The 23,334-nt window shown below is 36.7% G+C and overlaps 1 protein-coding gene across 1 annotated transcript in view; it reads left to right on the top strand.

The window, feature by feature from the left end:
* Positions 1 to 23,334, top strand: part of LUZP2 (leucine zipper protein 2) — a 205,463-nt gene that overhangs the window by 46,581 nt on the left and 135,548 nt on the right. The gene's annotated exons all lie outside the window — the stretch shown is intronic.

Here is a 23,334-nt window from a genome sequence, read left to right as displayed (position 1 = left end):
TGTCATGGTGCTGGCTGTCCCGTCCCTGGGAAGCAATATGTAGGTTGAAGCCAGCTCAAGCCTGTTGCTCTCTTTGAAATTCTTTTGTTAGTTGCTCAGTTTTTATGCTCTGTGTTGGGCTGAGCCATGTATTCGCTCCCCCCATGCTGGTCTGGCTAACTTAGGCATTCATACACTTTTAATGAACTCGGGGAGAAACATTTATACCACCAGTTATCCACTTAACTGTGATATAGTCAGTTGATCCACTCAGCTGTTGAGAGCTGTTTATCTAAACCAGTAGACCACCCTCTGGTCCCCTTGGTGCTATGATAGTTGTCTCTCTTTGTAACAGCTGTGGTCAGTCATACCCTGTACTATCGCCTGAGCTTCATGGGTGCATCACCCTTGTCCATCTCCTCTGGGCCTTCTCTCACTGTAGGGGTTTATTGGCCAGTCACGCTGGGTCAGGAACAATTTTCAACCTGCACTCTTATACCTTATTAATGAGAAGTAGTATGTATTTGTGTTTTCCTCTGTTTGGTTTAGCTACAGTGGTTTAATGAATGCTAATGATTGAAGAAGTTGATTCCATATTTTACATGGTGTTTCTGTTGCTGTTCTCTAGCAGAAAAAGGAAATTCTGCTCTCATTTATATGACTGTTAATAGAGGTGAGGTTGAGCTCTGTTGGTAAAATTTGATTTGAAATTTCCCTAGACTGCAACTTCTCATTTAAATGAATTGGGCCATGAAAAGCACAACCTTTTGCTTCTCTAAATTATGTTAATTTAACTGAAGAAAAGGCATTAATTTTCTCAAAAGGTTTTAAAACCTATCTTCCATTGTACTTTATACACTTAATGTATTTTAATTATTCATTATTACTGTTTTAAATTCACTTATAATTTTCAAAATGACCTAGGTATTGCATAATTACGTTACTCTTCCATCTCTTTGAAGATGAAAAATACAATTTTTCCAACCTGTTCAGGGAAAAAAAAGTTCCTTAAATATTGCAATGTAATGTAGGTTAGAGTGTAAAGTTAGGTTTGCAACACTCTGACACTGTATTTGATTTTTTTCCACTTGTGGTGAACGGTACTGGGAAAACATTAAAGGAGATGCCTAAAGCTGTAGCTTTCATGGTGCAAAGTGTTCTAGGGACATCTTTGTGCAGAGGGAAGTAGACCTGTTCCATCCAAGTGGCTTCTGCAGATGAAAAGACTCTGGATCTTCTGGAGTTTCATGTGTTTTGGGAGAGTTTTCTAGTAGTACCTAGAGACCAAGTACATCAAGTGAGCCAACACAGAACTCTGAGCACATTTTCCCATTCTTATTCCCTTGTACACTGTTGACTGGCCTTATATGATATCAGAATTAATCAGATTTTTATTATCGCCACTTTTACTTGACTAGCTTGGAAATGTTGATGGAAACATGTCATGTTGGGGTAAAGGCTAGCTGCAAGTTACCATCACTTGGTACCAGTTGCTATAGAACAGCAAGTTGCCAAAGCAGTATACCAATAGAGACACTTCTTCAGGCTTTGTTCCATGGTTTTTTCTCTATCTTTATTTTTAAACACATTTTTCATAAAGATTTGACCTTTTTTAATCATTCCTCTTTTCCTGTAATTTTTTCCTGTTTCATTTGGGGTCAGTTATATTTGTATCATCATAATCTGTTTTGGCAGCCAATCAAAAAATGGGGTGTGATTAGAGAGAACAGTGCTGCACACTCCTGCCTGGAAGAAAGAATAATCTTCAGTATTTTCAGGGTGCTCAGGACCTTTTCTGAGCTGCTTTTCTTTTGTGCTTCTCCTCCTTTATGTTTTTTTCTACATAGTTGAGTATCTATGGCGGAAATTAGCCAACTAAAAAAGTCTGCTGTTCATGCCTATTTCCACTGTAATTAGCTGTGTAGAAATATGAATAACTTTGATGCCTTCATTTTGGCTTATGCAGTAGCTTTTCTTCTTTCATTCTCTCTGTAGTCTTCCTACTGTTTCATTACCTCTCAGTCTCTTCTCCAGTAAAAGTTGCTTTACTTCTCCAGGGACATGTAGGTCATGTTACCAACCAATACCGTGCTCTGTATTCTTGGCACCAGGGCTCTATTCTTTTGGCATACCTGGGTACCACGTGTTCTGTGTCCAGGGACTCGTGGGAACGTTGCTACTGGTTTACAGACGGGTACCTAAACAGGCACCCAGCCTATAGGTCAAAAGGCTTGGACAATCCTATTCCAGAGCAATATAATCAAACTGCTGTTTCTTTTATAAAGTAGCTGTTAACGGGCATATATACATTTGCATGTTGATTCTTACAGGAACCATTATTACTGGGGGGGATACCCTGTCTGAGTTTGAGAAGAACACCGAGGTGCCTCCTACTTTCAGTATTTTTATTCATGTCAAACACAAACCATTTAAACCTGAAAATCTGTCAGAAACTGCACATGAGTAATAAGTGTGAGAGCATGAAAAAATCAAACCTTCCTCCCTCATTTTGTTCATTTGTCTCTAAAACATATGAACACTCATTATTCATGTAGATCAAAAACTGTGTTCAAAACCTAAGATTTGCATACACTGAGCAGCTCAGTAGTTCTGTTTTAGCTTTGTCACCATTTCTGGAGAGAAAATAAATCAAACTAGACTAATCGAACTAAAAAATGTCATGAAATGCTGAATCAGAAATGCCAAAAATTTTACCTCAGTATTTTTGATCAAAAAAAAAAATCTTCATTCATGTGAGATTAACATTTCATACGTGTGGCTTCCTTGCTTTGATACCTTTGGGAAATGAGGTTTTGTTCTTTTTTCTTGTAAGCGCTATTCTCCTGCTAGCTCATTTAGCGGCTCACCCAGAACTATTAATTCTGGGATAGTTGAGAGCAGCAGAGTGAATGAGATGTCTCATTTTATCTGTTGATGCTGGTATTACACTTTAGCTATTGTTTTCTGGAGGAGACTGCAGTTAGTGTTTTAGTTTTAAATGAATCGGAGAAAAACATCCATCATCTATAGCAACTCTGCTGCTGTACATTGCTCCAGGGCCCTGCTTGAATTAATTTTATATGAAGTGTGTGTGGGGAGAGAACAGCAAAAACTACTTCATAGGTCATATGTAAGGTTGATAGCTCATATGTTGGAAGAAAGGTAACGCTGCTATGCTTGGACAAACATTATTCTTTCTATGTTTCTAGTCTGAGATAAAACAGTAGTTATGAGTTCCTCAGATAAGAAATTTTAAGTGAAGATCTTATCTAGATGATAGATTATTGTAATGATCTTTTTTTTTAATACTTCTTTATGGTGGTGCGTATTGGAAGGAGTAATGATAAACAAAATTCTATAGAAAAAGAACTGGTACTTCACGAAAGAGATTTTTCACTTATGCAATACAATGAGGTGAGAATACCATGAAGGGAAAACGTCTATATCTTGAGTTACTTGAAAAACTTGGATCTTTGATTTTATGATGAATGCCTTTTTTTTTTTTTGGTGGGGTTTATTTTCATTGTATTCCCTTGATTAAAATGAAGGAAGAATTCAAGGCAAAGTGAACCTATGGAAGAGGGAAAGACTTTGTGTCTGTGACTATGGGCTTTATTAGCCACAGCTCTTGGGTTTTGTGTCAGCTCAAAGTAGATATAAATACAGGCTGATTAAAAAGCATGGAAATTCTCCTTGTACAGGTGTATAACTGATTGCACAAGGTAGAGAACTGTGGAGATTGTCTTCCTTCTCATATATTTCCTAGTGATTTACTGAGACCTTTTTAGTAACCTTTTCTGTTTCCAATATGGCATCCCAGTTCTGCAGAAGAGCTACCTATCTGCAAAAGACAAGTAAGCCATTTCAGACCCATACCCAAGGAACTTTTCCTGAGTCTCTTCAGAAGATAAAATGCACAGTGCTGTGTGTTCCTGTCACTTAGCTTTGAAAAGTATGAGCAAGTATGCCTTCTGTTAAAGTTTACGTTTAGGCTACATACCTTCAGAGTGGGAGAAAATTATTATAAACCAAAAAACCTTTCGTGAAGCATTTAAGCAAACTTAAAATGTCTACCAATTTGTTTTGCTTTTTTATCCTGTTCTGTGGAAAAGTTTCTCGGAAGCAAGCTGAGAGTGGAAGTAAAAATACGTCACTATGGAATATTTTCAAAGCTTTCCATTTCAATCAGGAACATTGCTTTCTTGATTTATATTCTTATCCTAGTTTTCTGTCTTGTGTATTTTCTAGAATGACTAAACGTTGAAGATGGCTATTTTTGAGATGAACTCTATTTTGTAGTCATAAAACCAACACTTTTAAAGTCCAAGATATTTAATGACTAAAATCTGTTAAAGGGACTTGAAATTCTTTTCCCCTCTAGTTGATCTGTTATTGTTTCTCATTTCTACTGCAAATTCTTGGAAATGCTGATCAACAAGACAAACAGGATGGCAAATGAAATACTTGTTTCCTGAGGCATTTCCTTCAAATTTCTGTATCACTGAGAGGTACATGCTTGCATAGGAAAATAGGTTTCAAACCCCCCAAAACCACAAGAACCCCTCAAATTTGTCCTCTAGAATGGAGCACAAAGTCTGTGTTTCTGTTTTTACCCTCCTCCAGCGCTCTTCGGCATTGCTGTACAGCTCAATCTGTGTTACCCTATCTGTATTAACTCACTGTCTGTCTTGCAAATGGCAATCCTAATCAAAGATGAGATTGAATTTTTATAGCTTCTGAAAAGTAAAGATGTCTATTTTTCTGGAGATGATTTCTGTACTTATTTATAGACTCACTGTCCTTTATACTTTTCCTTTTATTTGTAGAGTGGTGAAGTGTATCAGAGTATTTAACTTCTATTTATTTGTGTGTCAAACATCCGGTGCTTTACAACTCTGACCTACATTTTTGATGCTGGGTCATGGATTGTTGCTGCAACTATGCAGCTCATGCATATGTATGATCTAAAAATACTTGCAAGATATTGCCAGTTATCTCGTTTTCTTGCACTGGAAAGAATAACATTTCCTATATATTGTTGTTGTTCATTAACTTGGGTGTGGAAGATCTTTATTTGATAAAGAATGTCAAAGATCTCTTCTCTTTCTCCAGGTGATGAGGTTTTTATTTTCCTGTATGTATATTAATATCAACAGGAATTTCATAAATATTGTTATGAAGTTCTCAGAGTATGATTAAAAAGTTAACCAATTAAAACCAAAGAAAGCTGGGAAGCTTTTTTGTTTTGCATGGGGTTTTTTTGGTTTTGCTTTTAAAGATAATTCAGTGGGCATTTTTTCTTTTTTTGCATATGGGAAGGGTAATGATATTTTCAATATGGTCCTGAAACTAAAACAGACAGGCCAGCATTATGTTTCCGTTTTATTTGTTTAGTATAACCACAAATATTCTGACTTCAGTTGTTTGTAACATATCAATTCCATTGTACTACTTTCTATTGCACATACTCCTAGATGGTGCTATTCTTAATTACTTTTAATAGTAAGAAGAGAATATGCAACCATCATCATTGGCTGAAGGATGTTTGTATACGTGCATCCTCGTACTACAAACTCAATATCCAGCTTTTAATTAAAAAAGCCTTAACAAGGCCTCTTCACATGGCAGGGTTTTCATTATTCTGTCTCTCAGATGCCCATCACTGTGCAAATAATGTGCAGGCCAAGTCCTCTTTTGGCCAATAGACTTATTTTTATTAAGAGTAACTTCCAATTAATATTCAGGGTAGGCATGTCACTAGAAGTGAAAACACTTTTCTCTGTAAATGGTATTTTGCCCTACTGTTATTGAAGTTCTGTCGAGACCAACATGAGAAGACTAAGATGTGTTAGAGCAGTAATTGATCACATTAGTACTTCTGAAATCACATCATGTACAACCTGACATAAATCTGGCATGACTAGATGCAGAGTTAGACCTTAAGTTAAAGCAATTCAGAAATGCAGACATTAATCTAGATATTTTTATGGTACAATCACTGAGCAGCTCACTATAGGTCTTTACTGAAGCGATGAGAGTAATTCCACAGAGATCTCTTGCGTGTCTGGAGAGAGCAAACATATTCAGTTCACAGGATTTCACAGTAACCAGAGCTTTACAATTTAATGCTTGCTTTTAAATGGATGCTCAGTTTAAAACAAAGGAAATTTTAAACAAAAACAAAAAAAAATCCAGTACTTGTGATACTTAGTGATATTTTCTTAAAAGCTATGCTTCTGGTGAGAAGCTGCAGCGGAATACTGTTGTGATAGTATTGTCAATTTACATGATTAAAAAGGGATCTATTACCTTAGGCTGCCAAGTGCATTAAACTAGTAGCAGGAAAACATTCTTTAATGTACTTTCATTTTATTTCATTTAAGTGTTACATATAGCAGGGTGTTTTTACAGAATTTTTTTTTAAAACAAAATATTGTGTGAAAGCCAGAATTATTTAACCATCACTAAAGTCACAAACTTGAAACATTTGCATTTTCTTTTTATTGTAAATTTTATTTAGTATTAAAAATATATATGTAACTTGATTACATATGTTTTTATACATATTTTCTTTGCTGCAGGTTGTATTCAAAGTGTTGGCAAATATGGTCTAATGCTGGTACTTCAGTAGTGTATATGGGATGGTTCATGTACAAAAGTATATATAATAATACGTGCAAGTCCACAGCAGAGAAATCTAGGGGTTTATGGCTCTTTGGGAATGCCATTATGAAACACAAGGATTTAATTCTGTTCTATTCTTGAAGTTTTATCTGTGCCATTACTTCCATCTCTGCTCTTCTGTTGACCCATTAAACTTACTTTTATTAAAATGGGAAGAATATAATTTCAGTCTTAACAGAGCCTACAGAGTCATTATTCACTTATGCCTGTAACAGCTTTTGCAGGAAATTACTCGGAGCATAACCTTATTTCCTGGTAGTGTCAGATGTTTTCACTCCTTTTGCATTGTACAAATAATAGCTTGATCCCTCTATTGAAAAATGGAAGGAAACCAATTTTGAGCCTGTTTGTTCTTACATAGCACTGACTATGCCCCCAATGATGATGTGTCACTGTAATAGAACAGCACTAAGATACGTAAAATAGGAGTCACAAGTTGTAACTGCTTAGAGTAATAACTTTTCCTATAGGAAGTTGCTCTCACAAGAGTTGAAGATTTTTTTCACCTACATTTTTTAAAATGGAAAAGTAAATGTTAATTTTTTAGAGGTCATTCATTTTCATGAACTTACGATGGGTGAATGAATCTAACCTAAAGGGCTAATGTCACAGATAGAAAATAATCAGCCAGAATGGTAATATAATTAGTTAGATTTATAAGGAATTTAAATAAATGTCTGGACTGTAGCATTCTCTGGGCTTGTTACATAGTAATTTTATATTTTGAGAAGCAGTTTGCGTGACGTTCTCAAGCAACATGACATCTTTAACCCATAGTGTTACAAGCAATACGGTATGCTGTACACAGGGTGGTATGTATTGACATCATCATCATAAGCTTAGCAAGGTTAAAGTCTGATCGAGTGCCTGCTAAAGTCAGAAGAGTAACCCAGTGAGCACTGAAACTCTGGCTAGCTACTGTGTGACTGAAGTATCTTGATAATTAACGAAGAATATAGCTGCTCTTGAATGTTAATAGGAAAACTATCAAAGCATTCTTACTTCTATGACTATTTTTCTGTGTTTGCTTTATCCAGCATATGTTCAAAAATGTATTGCTGATTTCAGAAGAACCATTAAGAAATGAATAATGCCAACTAGTAAATGATGCAACTGGTTTTGTGCTGTGGCAGTTCATAGTACAGGAGCGAGATATGAACCAAAATGATTAACTCTCAAAGCAGATGTGGCTTTATACTGACTGCATTTGTGTAATGTAAATAATGAAATGCTAGCTAATGGATGAAATAGCTGCATTTTAAATAAAATGTTAAATACAGCAGGAAGTATGTCTACTGCTGACATCCAAATTGCTGGAAGAATATGGACTTTTGCATAATACACAGCACTTGGTTTTTTAATTGATGAAAAGGTGGATGTTATGATCTCTTAGATTTGTTTATCTGGGGAAAAAAAAATACTCCATTAAAAATGGAGTAGTAGTAAGAGCTTAAGTGCATGTTAGCAGTCCTTGTAAATGTGAAAACTATAGGGACTTGAGAAGCTCTAAAGTTTACAACCTTTATGAGTATTCATTGTGATAATATTTGGAAATTTTATTTAAAACCAAGAAAAAAATCTAAGTTCTTAACAGGAGACAAAAAAAAGGAAGTTGATGAAACTTCCATTCTAAAGATATTCTACTATGTATCTATTGCATTTCGGTATAATAGTAAAAAGTTTAATTCTGCAGAGGACTTATTTATGAAAGCAATGTCATTAAGACATTGAGAGCCATCTGCCATTTAACCAAAAATAGCAGAATCTTCCTGAGGAATCACATGCATCATAATTTTAGAGGGAGTCTATTTTTCAGAGCGAGTGGGACAAGACTAGGAAACCAGAAACAAGCTTCCAGGCTGTAGGATCTATATGTGGAAATGTGTGCATTTAGGTATATACAAGCTCTAAGATAATCAACTTACTTAGGAGTGAAATTCTCAATGCACTTTGCCTTCTAGACATTTAGGGATTTTTTTAAACAATAAAAGTATCCTTTCTTAATTTATAATACACTTGCAGTAAGTATTAGTCTGAATTCATACAACTCTTTCATTTGTCAAACCACACTAGATTTTTATTTGCTTAAAATGGATCATTGGCTTTCAAGGTGTCAGGATGTTCTGATTGACTTTGGTTGTTTCCTGGGTAAGAGGCACCAACCAGCTCGAATATAACCTTGGCACAGAGCTTGAGAGCATGCTACAGTGCAGTAATGTGCTTGATGAGCATTCTAGGAAAGGATCGGGGCTTATAAATAGCTCCAGATATAATTAGCACACCTTTGCTTCCCTAAGAGGAGGAAGTAGGAGCAGCGTGAAGTAGTATTATTGGTTGTCTGGTGTAAGGCTTGGTCCATTAAGGTTGTCGCTTGCCAAAGTGTCAAAGAAAAAAATGTTGGAATCATGTGAAAGTTGTTCTATATATTCTATCTTCTGAGCCTTGTGGGAGTATTAGGTTGGACAGCTGTACTGAAATGTCTGTGAGGATGTAGACTATTATCTCTAGGAAAAAAATATTTAGAGATATCTATGTACAGTCTTGCTTTAAAAAACACCCCAAAACTGCCCCCTACACCACCACTTTTTTTGGGCTCTTAGTTTAATTCCAGGTTTTGGTTCAGTCCCTCTATTCTCTTTTCTTTCATTTCTCTATCTGTTTTGGACAAATAATTTTGTTACTGAAAGGATTTTTGATTAACTGTTCTTAATCTCAGTTCAGGTTTTCATGATACAGAGCTTGGCTGAACAGTAGTAATGCTGTTAAAAGTTTTTCATAGGCCTTTCTCTTTTGCTTGCCTTTAGCGAGTCCTTTAAAACTTGAGAAATATGAATTCCCCCCTCTGATCAAATCTGAAATGTCAAGTGCAACTTCATAAATCACACTTCTAAAAGACTAAAAAGGGGAGAGAAACTTGAAGAAACGAAAATCAGTAACTAGTTATTTGTATCTGCAATTTGTTTCTCCACATACATGTTAGAATTCTTTGAGAATTTGTGAGACTATTACAAATAGTTGCAAATGCTCTGTGTAAAGAAGTCTTTCTCCCTCATAGTCCCATTATTTTTTAATTGCCATTAAAGAGAATAAGGAGTAGTATGCATCTGGAGAAAGACTGGGTCCAGCACAAAACCTCTGATTTGGAAATAGTTATAGCTTTGCTTAGCTTGCTTGAAGGGTTTGAATAGTGAGGGTGATATTTGCAATGAACAGCATGCTGTCCTTAGACCCTTTTTCAAGGAGGCATACTGAACCAAAGTAGACCTCTGTCAAAGTTGCCTTAAAGTGTTTGGTGGTGCTTTTATCTGGGGAGCAAGCAAAGTCAATTAAAACATACATGAAATTTCTAACTTCTTAAAAGTCAATGTTCCATTTAAATAGGTGAAAATGTAGTGCACTAGGACAATTTCTCTGAAGAATTATGTAAATGCAATACTTATTTGTAACTGTATCATGAAGAAAGGAAAGATATTGTTGTTGTTTGAATAATATGGAATAAATTAGTATATTGATTTAAAACACAGTGTATTATAGGTGATAACTGCAGGCAATTATATGAACATTGTTGGCTTATATTTGCAGTTAAGTCAGTCATTGATGGAAAATCACTTTCAAATGACCAAGGACTGGCATTTCTGTATATTTTTCCTTCTGCCAACTGTTTCAGGAAGATTAATGTATCCTTTGTTAACTAAATTGTCATATTCAAGAAGTTGTCGTAATTTTTTTCCTCTCCAAATGAGGAAAAATGCCAAGGATTTTTTCAACTTTATCTGCAAAATTACTTTTTTTCCTTTAGGTCAGGAAAGTGTCTGTTTCTGTACAGATAAAAAAAAACTTAGCCAGCAAAAAATTTAGCCCCTCCCCTTTTTTTTTTAACCTCCTCATGTATCTGATTTTTTCCCCTGTCTGTATTTTGTGTTTCATATCTTGGCTCTAGGGTTTTTTTATACAAGTGAAAATCAAGTCTAGATCTCATCATGTCAATAAATTCAATCAAAGTCAGTTGTGTAAGAAACTGATTTCCTCCTAATTTTCAATTAAAATTGTAGAAATACAATTTTAATAAAGTATCTTAAGCCTCTTTCACTTGCCTTTTGTGAAAGTATATCTGCCTAGTGAAACAATGCATACAAATGAAATGAGTGTGGGAACCCTCAAAGTAAGGCTCTGGGCATTGAAATTTATGGAGGAGGGTACCTATTCTGTGAACACTATTTCAAACTCTGCACGTGTGTGGAAAAAACAGGGTGCATGGCAGTAGAAATTCCTTTCTTGAATTTGTCTGATGAGATGCTGTGATGAATTCTATAAAATCTTATAAAAGCTAATAAAATCTTTATCTCCTTGAGAGTATTTACAGAATCACAGAGTCACTGAGGTTGGAAGGGCCCTCTGGTGATGGCCTTAGTCCAACCTCCTGCTCAAAGCAAGGCCAGCTGGAGCAGGTTGCTCAGGGCTGGTTTGAGTATCTCCATGGATGGAGACTCTACAAGCTCTCTGGCAACCTTCTCTCTCACAATTAAAAAGCTTTTACTAATGTTCAGTTGGAATTTCCTGTATTTCAATCTGTGCCCATCGCCACTTGTCCTGTCACTGGATACCAATGAGAGAAGTGTGGCTTGGTCTTTTTACACCCTTCCATCAGGTATTTATACACATTAGTAAGATGAGCCTTCTCCAGGCTAGACAGTCCCAGCTCTCTCAGCTTCTCCTTCTATGTCAGATGCTCCGACCCAGTGGAGCCCTTCTCTGGATGTTCTCTACTTCGTCCATGTCGCTCCTGTACTGGGGAGCCCAGAACTGGACCCAGCGCTCCAGTTGCATCTCACCAGTGCTGAGTAACATCATCCTGCTGGTGACGTTTTTTTCCTAGTGTCGCCCAGGATTGTTGGCCATCTTTGCCTCAAGGGCACATTGCTAGTTTTTGATCAACTTGATGTCCATCAGGACTCCCAGGTCTTGTTCTGCAAAACTGCTTATCAGCTGGCTACTTTTCAACCTTCTTCATAAAAGAAAGGAAGTCCTAAAATTTTCATGTTTCCTTTTCACATAACTTTTTTTCCCTTGCTTTTGCTAAGGATAATTTGAATATGCTATGAGATGATTAATCTGAAGTGCTGCTATCAAATCCTGAAGAGGCTATTTCTCCATTCGGACACACAGGCTTGCGTTCTTCAGTACGGATTCCTTTGCAGAACTGATGACATTTTCTTTGAGTTAACCTTAACTGCCAGTTCTGCAAATCAGCTTCTTCAGTAAAACAGTACAAATGTTAAATTTATGAGCAAGTCTTAGAAGAAGTCAGGAATTGTGAAAGGAAGTTGGAAGTTTTATTACGTTATTTCCGATGTTAAGCATGCTGGCTGAATTTCTAGATCCCTTTTATTTATAATAAATCTGGTTGATTCTTGCGTTACATGAAATGTGTTTAGAAAACATTTCAAATGTTTTCCAAGATCTTTCTTCAAAATAATTAATTTATTATCCATTTTCTTGTTAAAACTGCCATATAGTTGTTGACCTGTATTCTTCCTTGTGAGTGAAAAATGATTCCTGCAAAGGGCTGAAATACTGACTAAAATGAGATTGTGTTATTAATAGGCATGTATTGAATGCTGCACTTGTCAGAGGTGTACTGTTTAGTACAGCATCTGATGACTGTCAATTATGATTACCTCCTCAAGAGGGTCCTGTAAGACACTTAACTGGTAGCTGTGAATCCTGAAGTACTTGCCCTCATATTTTTAGGCCTGCCCCCAGCATGTGTGCTCCACTAGGTCTTGTGATAGTGTTGCCTATTTTCAGCTCTTTTTGTAGAGCATCAAAGATGATCCCATCCAAAGTTTGTTCTGGCATTTCTAACCACCTCTTTTTCTGAATATCATCAGTATATGATTATGCATCATTGACTTTAAGATTATATATTTAAGAGATGTATTATTATTATTATCCAGGTATCTCGATTACATTTGGATACTTTGTTGATAATTTATAGCGCTTTCTTTAGGGAATGCAAGTATTAAGAAGTGCATTTCAATTCTTAACTCAATATAAGCAAGAAATTAAATCAGATACCAGTAAATCAGTTGTTCTTTGAAAAAATAGCTAAGCATGTTTTATAAGTTCTTGACCTCTGCTGCACTTGCTGCAACTATTGCTAGGTTATGACTGCAGTGACACTGATAACGAGTGTTACGTATTTACAATTAGGAATGTTAATTGCTAATTTTTAATTGTTTTAATTTTTAATCAGTGGAATAATTATACCCTCAATCTAGAGCTGATCATCATTAAGTGAATATACATGTAGGAAATACAAAGCAATTATGGATCTGAGCATCTGCTCAAGTGTCACCTTGCAGTCTCTTCTAAAATTCGGGCCAGAAGTCCCAGATGCTTCTGAACTCTTATTAACATGAGAAGGTAGAAATTGCCATCCTGTAATGATGCATCTAGTCCTATGTTCTCAGTTGCAGCTACTTCAGAGGAAGGAGGGGAGTATCTTTACAGATATGTCAGACAAAAGAATTGTAATCATCACTATTATTTTGAATTCAGATGTTCTAATCCATTTATTTATCTGTATTTTTGCGATTCACTGAACTTTTAAGAACATCATAAAACGTGAGAGAAAGAATATGATAAAAATAGACACTTGCAAAGTTCTGAGTAAAAGATCCCTTTTCCACTCTGTAAAACATTACAGACTTTTTTCTTAAAGCATGCTGAACCAGCCTATCTTTTTCTCTAGCTTTCATTTTGAAGGCAGGTGAAATATGTAGAATAAACTGTTATTTATGTATTGTACCTATTGTAAATGAATGAGTCTAAGGTGATCCTGATGACATATGCTGGTGGAATAAACAGGAGGCGGGGGGGCATGATCAAGAGGAATCTTAATTTCATTCTAAATCTAGAAGGACTTTATCTTTCAGAGAACCTCTGCCTGCCCCTTTCCATGCCCCTGTCAAGAGAAGGGGGAGGGGGAAAAAAAAAAGAGGGGATATTGAGAGTTCAAAAGCATATATTCTAGGCTTAACCAGTACTTGCTTAATTGAAGCTGGCCTGTTGCCTTGCCTACTAGGCAATGTGAAGGACTTCAGCAAGCTCTACCCAGTGCCTCTTACTGCTTTAACTGGTTGTAGGGACATGACTTCAGTTTGCAGCCACTCTCTGTGACTTATATTGAACCTCCATAAGCCAAAGTAACAAAATGCACATTTTCTATTGTATTATATTATATTTAGTCTGCTTCAGAGAGACCTTATGTGTGTGTGTGTTTAAACAAATTGCAAACCAATTTCTAGTGAATATTTATTAAACTCTTCCCAATGTCTCTGGGCATATTTGGCAGGGTTGGTAGAACAGCTTTGCAGGTGTTCCCTGTATGGGAGGAGGCCATGAACTCCTGTGTGCTGCTTTTGCTGGTTCCACTTATCTCCAAGACTGATGTAAACACCCGACTGCGTTCCAATACTGCAGCCTATTAGGGGAGTATGTGGTGTCCCTGTTCAGGCGTATTTAAGAAAGAGGGGCAGGAAGATGATGTTGAAGATGTGGAGGAGATGGTCTTGGAAGTTGACTGTTGAAGATGCGCTGTTGTAATGATGGCTGGAAATGTACTCTTGGAAGGAGGTGTTCAGTGCCAAAGTGGGTCACTTCTGAAGGGGCTATAGCCATGTGTCACCCACACTAGGGCAGGGACGCCCCAAAGGGATGGCAGCCTGTGGACCACACATGCCAGAACAGGGACACTCCTGAGTGTCTGCAGCCCATGGAGGACTGATGCTGGAGCAGAGAAAAAGCACCAAGAAGTAAAGAGCAGCAGAGGAGAACTGCTGTGTGCTGCCCCCAGTCTCCTGTGATGCCTGGGATGGGTCAAAAATAACCTGTCACGTACATAAGGAAAGTTGAGATGAGGCATGGGGGAAAGAAGGTGTTTGGTGTAGGATGAGTATGGGGAAGAGGAAGGAAGAGTATTTACTAAAGTAGTTGTTTGATTTATTTTGGTTTTTTTCATGCTCCTCTCTTTTCCCAATACCCAAATCAGTGATCAGAAGTTGGTGTTGATAAACAATAAATTAAGTAAAGATTTCCCAAGCTGAGACAGTTTTGTCCATGACAGCCCCTAGAAAAAGAAACAGCAACTCTTTGATTCAGCTACTTCAGAAGTGGAGTTCCCGGATTCTTTGCTGAAAATGCAGATATTCCTGACTTAAACTTATATCTAAGCAAGAAAATCATTGATACTGTGGTACCTTTGAGAGCTGTAGAACTGAAAATTCAACTTCAAGGTCAAGCTTTCAGTTCTGATTCAATTTATTTATTTAACCTGAAGAAAACTCATGAGATGTTAAACATTTGGCTTCTAATGTGATTCTTGAAAGAGGTGATACATTTATACTTGTACAAAAACATTCAATATAAAGGGCAGCTGTCAAAAAATGATTACATAATGAAACCAGATTTAAAAGGAGAATTCTGAGTTCAAGTCCAAGATTCCAGTCCAGTTAAATGATAAATGACAAATGCCCTTGAAATCAATATTTTTTCAGTCAAGTCACCTTTCTGAAAGTTCTTAATTTCCGTGATGAAAGACAAATGTGTGATGTGATGCTCAAAAGTACAAAAGAATCTTGCATAATTCAATTTTTTCCATTCAATGTATGTAATATTTTTACATTGTGCATGCATTTTTATTCTTGCATTGTGGTAAGTGTCCTTTCAATAATGGTAGATCAATAAAAACACTGGATATTTTCGCAAATTTTTTTTATTGAAAAGGAGGCTGTTTGCAGGAATTTGTCTTTCATTTCAGAATTGCAAACAGAACAGCTGAAAGAAGTATTTGTAGCTAATAGGAAAGTCAGTCAGATTCAGGTCTATCAAAATATTTATTTTTCTGCATAAAATTGTATTGGGTATATTCAGTCTAGATGCTTGTTTGGCGTTTACCACATCTTTTAAGGCAAATGTTAAGAAACAGATTTCACTTAAATAGGTAATGTCAGTTGAAAATCTGGTCCATTGCTTGTTTCTGCCCTTCCTAGAAATTTCATAAACAAGGCAGTATTTTACAAATTGTGTTTTCAAGGAAGGAGTGAGTCATCAGGGCTTGTGAGAGCATTTCCTTGTACATGAGGAGGTTCATCAATGTCCGAAAAGATAAATAGGTGTATAGAAATGACTGTTTAACATGAGGAAACGCGGAATGGTTGCTTGCCTGAAACTGCCAAGATGGTAGTTTCTCTCTCTATTTTTTTAAACTGTAAATAGATGTACAGGAATAATCGGGTCATAGAAAAATCATTAGCTGTACCTGATCTTCTCTGGCAGAAGACAGGGAACTAATTTTTCTGATATCTGCAGGCACACAGCTAAAACTTTTTTACTTTGACTTGGTTCTACTTTAGAGACTATGAAATGCTTCCTCAAATACTGTAGTGTTTTTTCTTCTTTTCTAAATGCAGAATGAGTGTTTAAAAGCCAGGTCTTGTATTCCTGTCAGCAAAATACAAACTGAGGATACTCATGAGGTGAGTAGCAGGGTAGTAACTGAAACCATCAGAACTTTAAAAACTGATTTAGTAAAAATGTAAAAAGTTCTGAGGGATTCTATGATGTACCTACAAATCAGTGCAGAAACAAAGAAAATATTTAAGACCATTGGATGGGAAGTATGTGATGGCAATGACAACACTTCAAAAATACTTTAAAATCCTTTGACATAAATGTACATGTACATGCAGTTATTTGTGTGGTTTTATCTGTATGTATACATATACATATATACACGTTATATGTGTTCCCTGGTAGGGAAAAAATTAGGAATTATAGGAAACTTCAGTGCTTTTAAAGAGGCTGTGTGAAATATCATGCATTAAATGTTCAGAAAATGTACTAGCTGATGAATGGGTGAGGCAGTTCAGAATAAAAATAAGACAAGTTGGATTTTCTTTGTAAATATCTTTATAAGCAAAACTCAGTCATCCACTATTTATGGAACATTTGGAAACACTTTTTCTGTTCACCTCCAGATATTGTTTGAGGCCAGTACTTTGGCTTGTGAAGATGACTTTTTTTGTGTGTGTGCGCCATGTTGAAGCTTAATCCATTGAAATTGTTATTCAAGGATTTGAGTGATTACTCATTTAAACAGAGTTTGATCTTAAAACCCTTCAAAAGTCTGCCCAATATAGTTTTTTGTTACTGGATTTCAAAGAGGGCTTAAAGGTGGGATTGCAGCATTGGAAGGGAACGCTGGCATTGACTGTAGGGTCACAGTGGGACTTAAGGGCTGGAGGCATGTCTATTTTAGTGACTCCAGGGCAGTCATAGGATTTTATAGCATACAACATTTTCCTGAGATTCTGTGGCAGAAAAAAAGCTTATTAATTGTTTTTATGTACTTGATACTCAATAAATTCAAGTGTCGTCATTTTATATTTTTGGTTTTTATTGGGAAAACATTTCCTACTTTCAGAAAAGATGTATCACTTTCACATTTTATAAGAAATAAAGTGTGTCCTAGCAAAAATATAACTGTCAAATGCATTCCAGTGCCTGAACATTTATCAGTCTTAGTAGCGTTATGAAATTCAGTGAAGGTAAGTCACAGCTATATATATTAGGTGAAGTTTTGGTGGTGGTGAACTCAGTCAACGCTTGATATCAGCATGCTTTAGCATCCACCATGTGAAAGAAAAATGATTACCATCAGAATTACGGAATGTTTATAATATTATAACTAACATTTATGGCACACTGATCTCTGTTAACAGTGGTAACATGGTTCCAGGTGGTTTAGAGACATAGATGAGAGTCCCTGTTGTAAAGCACTTGCCTTTTATGCAAACCTATCAGGTAATGGCCGAGTGTAAGGGCAGCCTTTCTAAAACCTTGTTTAAGAAAAAAGAAGAGGCTTTTTGTTAACATTTCTAATTGATGGTTTCTGACTGATTTTATCTTGTTTTGTTTCTGTACCTAAACTGTGTAAGTGCTATTAAGTAGTGGGGAAAGGTGCTGTTCCTTTATGTGGCAGCGTTGAGAGCAGAAGTCCACAAGACAAATGGAACTTTTGAGGGGGGGAGAAAAAGACACATGTAATTTGATATTTAGTGAACACATTGTGGGTTTTTCAGAATTGAAGACCATCAATGACAGAACGATTCTTGCTCATACTTTACAGTCAAACCTGAGTCCATAAACTTTTTGCTAAAGTAGAATTTCAAAGTTTAGTAAAGCAATTATTTATTAACGTATGTATTTCTCCTGTGCCATCCTGCAGAACACCCTTCCTAGAGGTTGGCAATAGGCGGTCATGTTGAATTCAGAGTGCCAGCATATTCTAAAAAAGGAAAATTAACCAGATGGACTGAGTACTTGAAACAAGATTCTCCTGTGGAAAACCAGGATACACATAAGTAGAGTATCCTGTTGATTTGACTAACAGAAAAACTGCAACTGTTTTATGCGTATCCAAATGATCGATTCTCTTCACAAGTGAAAATCAACATAGGCGAACTTCGGTACTTCTAAAAATGTTTTCATTATTGAATTTGAGAGCGTCTCTGCTTCAGTGTGTTCTTGAATCATCCAAAGACACTTCAATTTTCAGGGGCCAAGTGCTGTGTGAAAGTCAGTTTTCTTTGGGCTTTTTTTTTTTTAAGCCAGATTCCTTAATAATCTGTACAATAGTCCAGGTCAGTTTCATAGCTCCTAACTTTACAGCTATCTTTGGAAAAGGTATTGCTGTTGAACTTATGTTCAGTCCCTTAACCTTCTGTCACTGTTGCAGAAATCTGGAAGGATGGTTGTATAGCAAAGAGTTACTGTTCATATACATCTAATATTGATATTACTCATGTCAAGAAGGGAAATGGAGGAACAGGATACAATAATTTAGTGATGATTAAATATTACTGGGGTGTCTTTGGTTCTTAAATTTATGTAAAAGGATAGTGAAAGGTGTTACAAGACTGGCTCTTAGGTATTGAGGCTTAGCATGATGACTTAAAATTTTATTTATTGATTTTTTTTTTTTTTTTTTTTTTAAAGCAGCTAACAATTTTAGCTGTCAGAGCAAATATGTGCTGGTTTACATAGCTTTGTAGATTAAACTTCCCGGTGGTGATTTGGTGGGCTTGATGATTGTATTTACAAAAAGTAGATGTCAGTCTTCTATAGGGTCTAGTCCTGATAATCTCATACATCAGTTTAATTCTGGTGCATGTTCACTAACTTAGTAGTCACTTATTTCACTCTAGCATAGAGCAGAGAAGAATCAGGACAGACTTTTTCCTTTATAGCTCACTATAAGAATGTGATATCAATATTTTGTCATTTCCAATGTCATGTCAGTTCTTCTGTGTTTGAATGTAGCTCATGAATAACTACCATTCTGGTTACTTACTGAGGTTAAAAAAGAAAAATAAATTACCTGATCAAATCATGCCTGATCAAAAATGGATAAATGGAGCAAATACTTACTCACCTTGCAACTTTGTTCTCAGTTTTCTCAGACAGCTGTTTCCCCTCACTGTTTAATTGAGAGAAAGCAGGAATTTTTTTTGTCACATGTGTATTATAAGCATCCAAATGATTTTAGAGTGATGAATGTTATGAAAATAAAAGATTAGTGTTTTGGGAAGAATTTTTAAACAAAAACTTTTTCAATAGGTGAATGGGGAAAAATACGATAGTGGAAGGAGGAAATTAATACGGTTTCAGTTAGAATTCATTAAATGAAACTTATATGTCTGTTCTGTATAATATCTGGACCAACTGAATTTAGAGGCTAACAAAAATCTGTTCATTTGTTCTAACAGTTCTAGCACAGTCCCTGAGGGTTGGGAGGCTTGGGGCAGAGTATAGTGCTGGATGTCAAACTTGGTACACTTCATCTTATTCTGTTTGAGGTTTATTATATCATTGATAATCAGGTCTACTCATTAGGAATAGAAAAGGTAGGTGGTATTTGAAAGAAGTTGATAAAATCTTGCGTTTGTAAAGGCAACTTCTTACTGTGGCATCTGACAAGGCTTTGAAAGGATTGCAAGTTAGGTTGCTTCATCTAATTCTCATGAACTTCTTGAGCTAACTAATCAAACCTCAGTGTGCTCTATGTCGTGGGTTTTGGTGGTTTTTGGTTTTTTTGTTTTGTTTTCAGTCTAGTGTTTCCCTATTTTAGATTTTCTGTCCTTTCTTCTGCATGTGAATTCCTGCCATATGAATTTTAATGTCTCATTACAGGTTGGAGGGTGTGCAAGGAAAGCCTGACAGCAGGCAGCAGATGGACAAACCCTTGGACAGAGTTTACTGTAACACTGCCAGTAGTCTCCTTAGGTATTTTAACAAACAAGGGTTTCCTCTGTCTCTTGCTCAAATACAAGAATGAAAGTACTATAAATAAGGGGGGTATTTGTACTCTACTTAAAAAAATATTCTTTCGTTAGGAGACTTTGCAATAAGTTAGAACGTTTCGGGGGGGGGGGGGGGGGGGGGGGGGGAAACACTTTCTTTTAACTACGTGGTAAACCTGTTATTCTGCTCCTGCCTTCTTTTAGTTTGCTTTCTTTTATTTGATTACCTGACAGATGCTGTTCATCTTTCCAGTTAATAAGTACTATGTGTATGGAGTAGAAAATAAAGATTAGATTGGAAGATAGATGGTACTTCAAGTAAGTGCTTCTAGGTCAATACTGGGATGGAGATGGTTTTTGTTAAAGGTTACAGATCTGTAACAGCAAAATTGACAAATCTACTTTCTCCTTAGTTCAGAGTTTAGGTATGCCTTAGAAATCTTTATTTCAGTAAAACTTGTGTTTTTCTTGATCAGTGTAAGCGCTGAGTATGACTGTCATTTTAGTGGTGCTTGCCATTGTCTTTGTTAGACCTTGCTTCATTTTATTTGGAAACAAACAGGTTACACCATTGTTTTTAGAGACTGAAATAATACTGCCAACATTTCTTCCTGCTGCCAATCTACAGTTTTCTAAGTTAAAAAAAAAAAAAAAAAAGAGATTGAGAACGATACATATTTATATTTCATACCTTTGTCCCCCCCATAATCACCTGATCTTAAAGCAAGTTTATAGATTCATAATTTGCATAGTATCATATTAGTCTCCTTGATTATGTTTGATATTTCTCTGAAGGTATGATTCATTACCATGGAAATGACAGCATAGTCTGTTTTCAAGCTAATTGCTGTATAGAACATAAAAATGAGTTCCTTGAGATTTAAATTGCTCATACAATTCATATCGGATGTCAATCTATGTTTGCCCAGTGTACCTGGAATACTAATTATAACAGTAATGAAAATGGTCTGCTCGTACCTTAGGAGACAAGCTGCTTGACTGCTGGGAACCTGCAGAGTGAGAACGTCTGGAGTAGGTTTATGTACAGAATATTAGACAACCAGGGTCTGGATCATTAAATAACAGATTACGGCATCAAAAATTAGCCTTTGAGCCTTTCAGCATAAAGCTAATGATAATAAATTCCTAGCTCCCAGGTAGAGTGCATTTGTATTTTCTGTTCAGCTGCTGGCACCCTGAGGAGAACTAATTTCTATATACATTCCTTGGTAGTGTTATGTACCTTCATGAGCGGGCTGTGGGCAGCAGAGCACGTGTATGAACTGAGTACAACAAAAAGAGAGTGCAGAAAACCTCCTTATCGTAATACTAGATCATCTATCAGTCTTTAAATGTATCTTTGGGATTGACAGCAGCATTGCACTCTGGGGATTATAAAAGTGAAACGGACCATGTTTGCTAAAAAGAGACAGACGTTGCATTGTTTTTAAATGAGGGTTTATTTTTCTCTTTCTTCCATGGTGTTTACATCAGGGATTTGCCTGGTTACTCACAGTTCTGCTCCACTGGTGTGTAAAGAGAGTAGCTGCAAAAAAGGCCCTCAGGCCTTAGGATTCCACTTTCTGTACGTATCGTCCTTCCGTGTACTTCAAATACGATGATTTCCCTACCACTTGGCTGTTTTAAACTTTCAGAGAAAGCATTTGAAAAGAAGGGGCTAGGAAAGCATCGTGGGTGAACTACTTGGCACCGGCTGCTTCACTGGTTTTGGACTACTGTGGAGGTCTTGTGAGTTAAATGTTGTAGGAAAAAAATATATATTGTAAGCTTAACAAGAGATTATAGGACCAGGGGTAGGTTCTGTCTTGCATTGTATATCTACATATGACAGAGCAAAAGCAGCTTGTTCTTTGAGTTAGTTTCATTAAACAAAAGCAATTTCTATGAAAGATAGTCTATGTTAAGATTTCACCATTAAAGCCATCAGATCCAGATGCTTCTTTTTTCCACTAAGTTTTGTCTGTTTAATATAGATATTTTTCATGCTGTTCTAATTAAAAAAACTACACTCCATAAGGTAAATAGACAGCTTTGCCAAAGATAGCTTAAGCATAAGTTGTAAAAAGGCTGTACAGGGCAAAGCTTAAATATGTAGAGGAGGATACTGCAGCTATCAGGGAGAGTTTCAGTTAATTAAAGAACTGGATTATTTTTTGTTAAGAACAATTTCAAACATAGCTCCCCACCTCCCCCCACCAAAAAAAGAACTGTACGAGTACTGTTTTTTCCTGTTCTTTTCTTTCTTTCCTCTGGACCATGTTTGCTGAAGAGCCTTAGCTTCACAGGTTATTTCAGACTATGCAGTAGAAAATGATGACTTAGACATCAGTTTTTGAACACCTAGGGTCCAGTGATCATAATTCCTTCAGTTTGGCTACATTAAAAATAGTAGCATAAAAATACTTAAACTAGGCTATATGAACTTAATACTGGACTTTAAAAACTCACTCTAATGTGAATGATAGTAGATAAGAATTTAATATATCCTTAGAAACTGGCAGTAGGGAACTATTCAAAGATGTCTCGGGGAAGTATATAAGTTTTCTGAATACAGCACTAAAGCAAAGGTTATAAGACTTGGAAAGAATACACATGAAGCTAAAATAGAAATTAACTCCTTACAGATCTCCAACTCTTAAAAACAAGACACTCTCCTGCACTATCCATCGTATTTGAGAAGTTGTGGCACTCCGGTGAAGTTCCCCCTGACTGGAAACATAACCCTCATTTTTAAAAAGGGAAAAAAGGAAGACCCGGGGAGCTACAGGCCAGTCAGTCTCACCTCTGTGCCTGGGAAGATCATGGAACAGATCCTCCTGGAAGCTATGCTAAGGCACATGGAGGACAGCGAGGTGACTGGAGACAGCCAGCATGGCTTCACCAAAGGCAAGTCCTGCCTGACCAACCTAGTGGCCTTCTGTGATGGGCTGACTCCATCAGTGGACACAGGAAGGGCTACAGATGTCGTCTATCTGGACCTCTGTAAGGCCTTTGACACTGTCCTCCACAACATCCTTCTCTCTAAACTGGAGAGGTATGGATTTGACGGGTGGACTGTCTGGTAAAGGGTGAGGAATTGGTTGGATGGTTGCATCCAGAGGGTAGTGGTCAATGGCTCAATGTCCAGATGGAGGCTGGTGACGAGTGGCGTCCCGCAGGGATCCGTATTGGGACCGGTACTGTTTAATATCTTCATCAATGCCATAGACAGTGGGATCGAGTGCACCCTCAGCAAGTTTGCAGATGACACCAAGCTGAGTGGTGCAGTCGACACGCCAGAGGGACG

This window comes from Pygoscelis adeliae, unplaced genomic scaffold, assembly GCF_000699105.1.
Source record: "Pygoscelis adeliae isolate BGI_AS28 unplaced genomic scaffold, ASM69910v1 Scaffold171, whole genome shotgun sequence".
Lineage (NCBI taxonomy): Eukaryota > Metazoa > Chordata > Aves > Sphenisciformes > Spheniscidae > Pygoscelis > Pygoscelis adeliae.
The sequence above is the reverse complement of the archived record's forward strand: the minus strand, read 5'-3'. Positions and strand labels throughout refer to the sequence as shown.